The sequence below is a fragment of the Lipotes vexillifer genome, unplaced genomic scaffold (assembly GCF_000442215.2).
Source record: "Lipotes vexillifer unplaced genomic scaffold, Lipotes_vexillifer_v1.1 scaffold1288, whole genome shotgun sequence".
Classification (NCBI taxonomy): domain Eukaryota; kingdom Metazoa; phylum Chordata; class Mammalia; order Artiodactyla; family Lipotidae; genus Lipotes; species Lipotes vexillifer.
This window is the reverse complement of record NW_006776097.1, coordinates 806,781-816,201: the sequence shown is the minus strand read 5'-3', so window position 1 is coordinate 816,201 and position 9,421 is coordinate 806,781.

Below are 9,421 nucleotides of genomic sequence, written 5' to 3'. Positions count from 1 at the left end.
TTTCCCTAACAGTGCATTCTTTTCTGAGATTTTAAGCCCTTCTATTGTGTCTTTGACCACTGCAAACATATTTATTTTATATCTTTCAGACTGCAGTTCAATTATCTCAATTTCTTATTGTTTTGTATTCCTGACTTTTGCCACTCATAGTAGATTGCTTCCAAATGAGTTCTGGCTCCTTTTAGGACATCTTTAGTGCGAGTTCTTTTTCTCTGACAATTTCTTCCAAGTGTTTTGGCATTTGCTGTGCCAGGCAGAAGTATCGAAAGCTTAGACCAATTTTTATATTACTTTCTCACCTAAGAAAGACAGCTAAAGGTAAGACAGAACACCTAGAAAGCAGACAGGTTGATATTTTTCCTCCCATCCAAAGCACAAACTATTACATACAAGCTTTTTTTCATCTATTTCTGCCAGTGGGTAGATTTCTTTTCTAATTCATCTTTATACATTTTCACCATAGAAAGCTACAGAGAAACAAGCTACTTATTGTTGGTTAGGTTGTAAACGATAGCAGCGGGCTATTACTCCTGCCACAACAAATAGAAAAAATGGAAACAAAACAAATATCTCATTTTAAGACACTGAAAGGATGTAGAAACAAAGTCTAGATGAGTTTAATTCCAGAGAAGGAAAAGTCCTTCCAGGCAGTCGTTTCTCTCCTGTCATGACCAAATAAAGGGCAGGGTTTCTCTGAGGGAAAACACTGACTTCAATATCTATGGCCCTTTTATAGGCACACCCAGGTCACCCCCTCTTCCAAGGACAAGCCAGGCATCCTAAGGAGTTGCTCTCTCATCCACAGGATGGGTGCTAACACCACTTCATAGAGTCATGGTGCTGATTAAACCAGAATGCACTTTTAAAAAAGCCTGATATATAATTAAAAATTGTAAAGTGCAAAGCACATAAAATGTGAACTACAATCAAAAGAAAAGTAGACAATAGAAGCAGACACACAGATGATTCAGTTAAATAGAAAGACACAATAATCCTTAATGGGTACATACCTAATAACATAGCTTTAAAATACAGAAAGAAAATTGACTAAAAATAAAGAAATAAAGGGAAATATAGGCAAATCCATAATTGCCCCTATATATTAACACATCTCCTTGAGGAAATGATAGAGCAAGTAGTCAAGGACATATAAAATATTCAAATACTGTGAACCAATTTGATCTAATTGATATTTATAAAATACTATGCTCAACTACTATAGAACACACTTTCTTCTCAAGTACACTTAAACATTTACAAAATACCATGTACTGGAACATAAAGTAAGCCTCAACACATTCCAAAAATTGAAACCACACTATGTTCACTAGCCACAGCAGAATTAAACTAGAAATAAATAACAGAGAGATAACTAAAGAATTGAGGGAAGAAGTCATAATGGAAATTGGAAAATATTTTCAACTAAACAATAATAAATAATAATGTATCAAAATTTATGGGATGCAGCTAAAGCAGTGTGTAGAGGGAAAGTGACAGTTTAAATGCTCATTAGGAAAAAAGGATTTTAAATTAAGATCTAAGTTTCCATCTCAAAAAGCCAAAAAAAATTAGCAGTTACATCCAAGAAATTAGAAAGAATGGAATAAAGATAAGAACAAAAAATCAATGAAATAGGCCTGCCGAAGATGGCAGAAGAGTAAGACACGGAGATCACCTTCCTCCCCACAGATACATCAGAAATACATGTTGAACAACTCCTACAGAACACCCACTGAACACTGGCAGAAGACCTCAGACCTCCCAAAAGGCAAGAAACTCCCCACGTACCTGGGTAGGGCAAAAGAAAAAAAGAATAAACAGAGAAAAAAGAATAGGGACGGGACCTGCACCAGTGGGAGGGAGCTGTCAAGGAGGAAAGGTTTCCACACACTAGGAAGCTCCTTCGCGAGCTGAGATTGCGGGTGGCGGAGGCGGAAGCTTCGGAGCCGCGGAGGAGAGCACAGCAACAGGGGCGCGGAGGGCAAAGCGGAGAGATTCCCGCACAGAGGATCGGTGCCGACCGGCGCTCACCAGCCCGAGAGGCTTGTCTGCTCACCTGCCGGGGAGGGCGGGGCTGCGAGCTGAGGCTCGGCTTCGGTCAGGATCCCAGGGAGAGGACTGGCGGTGTGAACACAGCCTGAAGGGGCTAGTGCACCATGCCTAGCCGGGAGGGAGGCCGGGGAAAAGTCTTGAGCTGCCGAAGAGGCAAGCGACTGTTTCTTCCCTCGTTGTTTCCTGACGCGCGAGGAGAGGGGATTAAGAGCGCTGCTTAAAGTAGCTCCAGAGACGGGCATGAGCCGCGGCTAACAGCGCGGACCACAGAGACGGGCATCAGACGCTAAGGCTGCAGCCGCCGCCACCAGGAAGCCTGTGTGCGAGCACAAGTTACTATCCACACCTCACCTCCCGGGAGCATGTGCAGCTCGCCACTGCCAGGGTCCCGTGATCCAGGGACAACTTCCCCGGAAGGACGCACAGCGCGCCACAGGCTGGTGCAATGTCCCGCCGGCCTCTGCCGTCGCAGGATTACCCCGCATCCGTACCCCTCCCTCCCTCCGGCCTGAATGAGCCAGAGACCCTGAATTAGCAGCTCCTTTAACCCCGTCCTGTCTGAGCAAAGAACAGACGCCCTCCAGCGACCTACGCGCAGAGGCGGGGCCAAATCCAAAGCTGAGGCCCGGGAGCTGTGCGAGCAAAGAAAAGAAAGGGAAATCTCTCCCAGCAGCCTCAGGAGTAGTGGATTAAATCTCCACAATCAACTTGATGTACCCTGCATCTGTGGAATACCTGAATAGACAACGAATCATCCCAAACTGAGGAGATGGACTTTGAAAGCAAGATTTATTATTTTTTCCACTTTTCCTCTTTTTTTGAGTGTGTATGTGTATGCTTCTGTGTGAGATTTTGTCTATATACCTTTGCTCTCACCATTTGTCCTAGGGTCTGTCCGTCCATTCTTTTTGTTTACTTAAAAAAAATTTTTTTTTCTTAATAATTTTTTATTTTAATAACTTTATTTTATTTTATCCTCTTTCTTTCCTTCTTTCTACTTTTTCTCCCTTTTATTCTGAGCCGTGTGGATGAAAGGCTCTTGGTGCTGCAGCCAGGAGTCAGTGCTGTGCCTCTGACATGGGAGAGCCAACTTCAGGACACTGGTCCACAAGAGCCATCCCAGCTCCATATAATATCAAACAGCAAAAATCTCCCACAGATCTCCATCTCAACACCAACACCCAGCTTCACTCAATGACCAGCAAGCTACAGTGCTGGACACCCTATGCCAAACAACTAGCAAGACAGGAACACAACCCCACCCATTAGCAGAGAGGCTGCCTAAAATCATAATAAGTCCACAGACACCCCAAAACACACCACCAGACGTGGACCTGCCCACCAGAAAGAAAAGATCCAGCCTCGTCCACCAGAACACAGGCACTAGTCCCCTCCATCAGGAAGCATACACAACCCACTGAACCAACTTTAGCCACTGGGAACAGACACCAAAAACAACGGGAACTACGAACCTGCAGCCTGCAAAAAGGAGACCCCAAACACAGTAAGATAAGCAAAATGAGAAGACAGAAAAACACACAGCAGATGAAGGAGCAAGATAAAAACCCACCAGACTTAACAAATGAAAAGGAAATAGGCAGTCTACCTGAAAAAGAATTCAGAATAATGATAGTAAAGATGATCCAAAATCTTGGAAATAGGATAGACAAAATGCAAGAAACATTTAACAAGGACCTAGAAGAACTAAAGATGAAACAAGCAATGATGAACAACACAATAAATGAAATTAAAAATACTCTAGATGGGATCAATAGCAGAATAACTGAGGCAGAAGAACGGATAAGTGACCTGGAAGATAAACTAGTGGAAATAACTACTGCAGAGCAGAATAAAGAAAAAAGAATGAAAAGAACGGAGGACAGTCTCAGAGACCTCTGGGACAACATTAAACACACCAACATTCAAATTATAGGGGTTCCAGAAGAAGAAGAGAAAAAGAAAGGGACTGAGAAAATATTTGAAGAGATTATGGTTGAAAACTTCCCTAATATGGGAAAGGAAATAGTCAAGTCCAGGAAGCACAGAGAGTCCCATACAGGATAAATCCAAGGAGAAACATGCCAAGACACATATTAATCAAACTGTCAAAAATTAAATACAAAGAAAACATATTAAAAGCAGCAAGGGAAAAACAACAAATAACATACAAGGGAATCCCCATACGGTTAACAGCTGATCTTTCAGCAGAAACTCTGCAAGCCAGAAGGGACTGTCAGGACATATTTAAAGTGATGAAGGAGAAAAACCTACAACCAAGATTACTGGAATGAGATCCAGCAAGGATCTCATTCAGATTTGATGGAGAAATTAAAACCTTTACAGACAAGCAAAAGCTGAGAGAGTTCAGCACCACCACACCAGCTTTACAACAAATGCTAAAGGAACTTCTCTAGGCAGAAACACAAGAGAAGGAAAAGACCTACAATAACGAACCCAAAACAATTAAGAAAATGGGAATAGGAAACATACATATTGATAATTACCTTAAAAGTAAATGGATTAAATGCTCCCACCAAAAGACACAGATTGGCTGAATGGATACAAAAACAAGACCCATATATATGCTGTCTACAAGAGACCCACTTCAGACCTAGAGACACATACAGACTGAAAGTGAGGGGATGGAAAAAGGTATTCCATGCAAATGGAAACCAAAAGAAAGCTGGAGTAGCAATTCTCATATCAGACAAAATAGACTTTAAAATAAGGACTATTAGAAGAGACAAAGAAGGACACTACATAATGATCAAGGGATCGATCCAAGAAGAAGATATAACAATTGTAAATATTTATGCACCCAACATAGGAGCACCTCAATACATAAGGCAAATACTAACAGCCATAAAAGGGGAAATCGACAGTAACACATTCATAGTAGGGGACTTTAACACCCCACTTTCACCAATGGACAGATCATCCAAAATGAAAATAAATAAGGAAACACAAGCTTTAAATGATACATTAAACAAGATGGACTTAATTGATATTTATAGGACATTCCATCCAAAAACAATAGAATACACATTTTTCTCAAGTGCTCATGGAACATTCTCCAGGATAGATCATATCTTGGGTCACAAATCAAGCCTTGGTAAATTTAAGAAAATTGAAATTGTTTCAAGTATCTTTTCCGACCACAACGCTATGAGACTAGATATCAATTACAGGAAAAGATCTGTAAAAAATACAAACACATGGAGGCTAAACAATACACTACTTAATAACGAAGTGATCACTGAAGAAATCAAAGAGGAAATCAAAAAATACCTTGAAACAAATGACAATGGAGACATGACGACCCAAAACCTATGGGATGCAGCAAAAGCCCCTCTTTCTTTTTTTCTTTTGTGGTACGCGGGCCTCACTGTTGTGGCCTCTCCCGTTGTGGAGCACAGGCTCCGGACACGCAGGCTCAGCAGCCATGGCTCACGGGCCCAGCCGCTCCGCGGCATGTGGGATCTTCCCGGACCGGGGCACGAACCCATGTCCCCTGCATCGGCAGGCGGACTCTCAACCACTGCGCCACCAGGGAAACCCTGTTTTCCTTCTTTTTAAAGAATTTCTTTAACATTTCTTGCCAGGTAGGTCTACTGGTGGCAAAGTCTCTCCATGTTTGTTTGTCCCAGGAAGTCTTTATTTCCCCTTACTCTTGAACAATAAGTCTATGAATCATTTGAATGAAATTTTGTGTATGGTATTAGGTAAAGGTCAAGAGTATATTTTTTCCTATGTTGATGGCCAATGGCTCCAGCACCATTTACTGAAAAGAACTTTTTCTTCACTGTATTGCAAGCGGCCTTCATCATAAATCCAGTAACCAATATATGTTGGTCTATTTATGGAATAATTTTTATTACATAACTCTATGTATCCTTACACCAGTACTACACAGTCTTAATTACTATAGCTTTATATTAAGTCTTGAAATATGATCACTTAAATCCTCTACCTTTTTTCTTCTTTGATCTTATCTTGGACTATTTTAGATCCTTCGTTTTCCATATACATTTTAGATTCATCTTGTCAGTTTCCACAAAATTCTTGCTGGGATTTCAATTGTAGTTATGTTGAATAATTAGATCAATAAAGGAGGAATTAACATCTTAACAACACTGAATCTTCAGAAACAGGAACATGATCTATCTCTCCATTTATCATGTCATATTTATTTATCTCAAGCTCACATGGAACATTCACTAAAATAAACTGCATTCTGGGCCATAAAAAACTCCTTAACAAATTTTTTAAAATAAGAATTATATAATGTCTGCTCTCAGATCACAATGGAATTAAGCTAGCATCAATAACAGAAAGAAAACTGGAAAATTTCAAAATACATGGATATTAAACAACACACTTCTAAATAATACTTGGGTCAAACATGAAATCTCAAGGGAAGTTTAAAAATACTTTGAACGAAACGAAAAGGAAAACACAACTTATCAAAATTTGTGGGAAGCAGCAAAAGCAGTATTTAGAAGGAAATTTATAGCTTTGAAAGCATATATTAGAAAAAAAGAAAGATCTAAAATCAATAATCAGGACTTCCCTGGTGGTGCAGTGGTTAAGAATCTGCCTGCCAGGGCTTCCCTGGTGGCGCAGTGGTTGAGAGTCCGCCTGCCAATGCAGGGAACATGGGTTCGTATCCCAGTCTGGGAAGATCCCACATGCCGCGGAGCGACTGGGCCCGTGAGCATGGCCGCTGAGCCTGCGCGTCTGGAGCCTGTGCTCCACAACAAGAGAGGCCGTGATAGTGAGAGGCCCGCGCACCGCGATGAAGAGTGGCCCCTGCTTGCCACAACTAGAGAAAGCCCTCACACAGAAACGAAGACCCAACACAGCAAAAATAAATTAATTAATTAATAAACTCCTACCCCCAACACCTTAAAAAAAAATTAAAAAAAAAAAAAAAAAGAATCTGCCTGCCAATGCAGGGGACATGGGTTCAAGCCCTGGTCTGGGAAGATCCCACATGCCGTGGAGCAACTAAACCCATGCGCCACAACTACTGAGCTTGCACTCTAGAGCCAGCGAGCCACAACTACTGAAGCCTGTGCCCTTACAGCCCATGTCCTGCAACAAGAGAAGCCACCACAATGAGAAGCCCGCACACCGCAACAAAGAGTAGCCCCTGCTCTTGGCAACTAGAGAAAGCCCCTGTGCAGCAATGAAGACCCAGTGCAGCCAAAAATAAATAAATAAATTTATTAAAAAATTAAATCAATAATCTAAGTTCCAATCTTAGAAAACTAGAAAAAGAAGAGCAAATTAAGCCCAAAGTAAGCAGGAGAAAAGAAATAATAAGAACTAAAGCAGAAATCAATGAAATTGAAAACAGGAAATCAATAGAGAAAATTAACAAAATCAAAAGCTGGTTCTTTGAAAAAATTAATAAAACTGATAAGCCTCTATCCAGGCTAACTAAGAAAAGAAGAAAGAGAACACAAATTACTAATATCAGAAATTAAAGAGGGGACATCACTACAGATCCCATGGACATTAGAAGGATAATAAAGGAGTATATGGGAGTTGTCTATACTTTGCTCATTACTCTATAAATCTAAAACTGCTCTAAAGTCAAGTCCATTAATTAAGAAAATAAAAACGCTGAGGCATATGTCCCATCAGCAGGGTTGAGCACGGAAGGGTGGGGAGAAGAAGATTATTCTTAATGGATGGGGAAGAGGGCATATGGTAACAAAAAGTGCTTGTGCTTGAAAAATATATTGAATGAATAACTATGATCTCCAAATAATGTTACATTCTGAGGTACTGAAGGCTAGGACTTCAACATACAAAATTTTTGTGGGACACAATTCAACCCATAACATGGGATGGAATGGAAGGCATAAGGCAAAACTGGACCTTAGGGCAGGGAAGGCATTGACCTAGAACAGCTGAGAGCAAACAGGCTGAAGGAATGAGAAGCCATGGGCCCCAGGCTCGGTTACAGGGAAATAAAGCCAGAGACCTTCAAGACTCTGGCAGAATGCTGATAAGAGCTAGAGGAGCAAGCCCAGCAGCTGTGCCAAGATTCAGGCAGTCAGATTATAGTCACCTGCTTAGGCCTGACTGGCAGAAAGGAGGTAAAGACAGGTGTGGCCATCAATATAACCACAGGTGCGTAAAGTGCAACCCAAAGACCTTTTTTGTGAAGTAGGTATTCAGATAACCTTCTGAGAGTAAAGGGTGATACGGCAAAGTGCCAGGTGATTTCGATGGAGAAGGTTGTGAAGACTTAGTGCAGGATGATGGGCTTGGAATTTGACAAAAGCAAATGAAAGGACTGTCAGGTGGCTCAGGCTGTCCCATGAGTTCAGGTCACAATCCTATAATGAGCCCATCCTGCTCAGCAGCTCTGATAGAAAGTGGGTGATTGGGTCCACACAGGGTTGGGGATTTGCAGGGCCACTGCAAGAGAAGAACAGGAATGAGAACTGATGTGTGTGTGTGTGTGTGTGTGTGTGTGTGTAATAGGAAGTAGAAAAAAAGCACCAATAAGGGCTTCCCTGGTGGTGCAGTGGTTAAGAATCCTCCTGCCAATGCAGGGGACACGGGGTTCGAGCCCTGGTCCAGGAGGATCCCACATGCCACGGAGCAGCCAAGCCCGTGAGCCTCAGCTACTGAGCCTGCGCTCTAGAGCTCACGTGCCACGACTGCTGAGGCCCGCGTACCTGGAGCCCGGGCTCCGCAACGGGAGAGGCCACCATGGTGAGCGGCCCACGCACCACGGCGAGGAGTAGTCCCCGCTCTGCGCAACTGGAGAGGGCCGCGTGCAGCAGTGAAGACCCAACGCGGCCAAAAATAAACAAATAAAATAAATTTATTAAAAAAAAGAAAGCACCAACAGAGCATGAATTCGGGCTAGGAAGGAAAAGCAGCAAAGCATACATGTCTCAGAAGCATTCACTCCTCACATCCCACGGGCACAGTTTTCCTTTAGGCCACAACAAAACTTTTACAAAGGCTTCTACCTGCTCTCCTGCCTTTCATCTCACCCACCCTTGCCCCCAGCCTATTCCCATCCATTCTCCACCCTGCTGCCAGAATGAACTGAAAGGTCTAATCATGTAACTCCTTTGTTTAAAATTCAGTCGCTGTCCGCTAACTAAATACAGCAGACATAGTGTGCTGTACACCTAGGTCTTCTGTTAAGCAGGGGAAGCCAAATCATGTAGTCAAAGAAGCGGTGGCACCAAATCAGAGACACTTGCAGCTGATGCCAACACTGCATCTGCTTGCAAAGGTTGAACAAAGGTAACTTTTTTCACTGGGATTTGATGCACCACCACCACCAAAACAGGACCTTGTTGATGCCATTTCCTTAGTCTAAAAGGTTCTCTTTCCC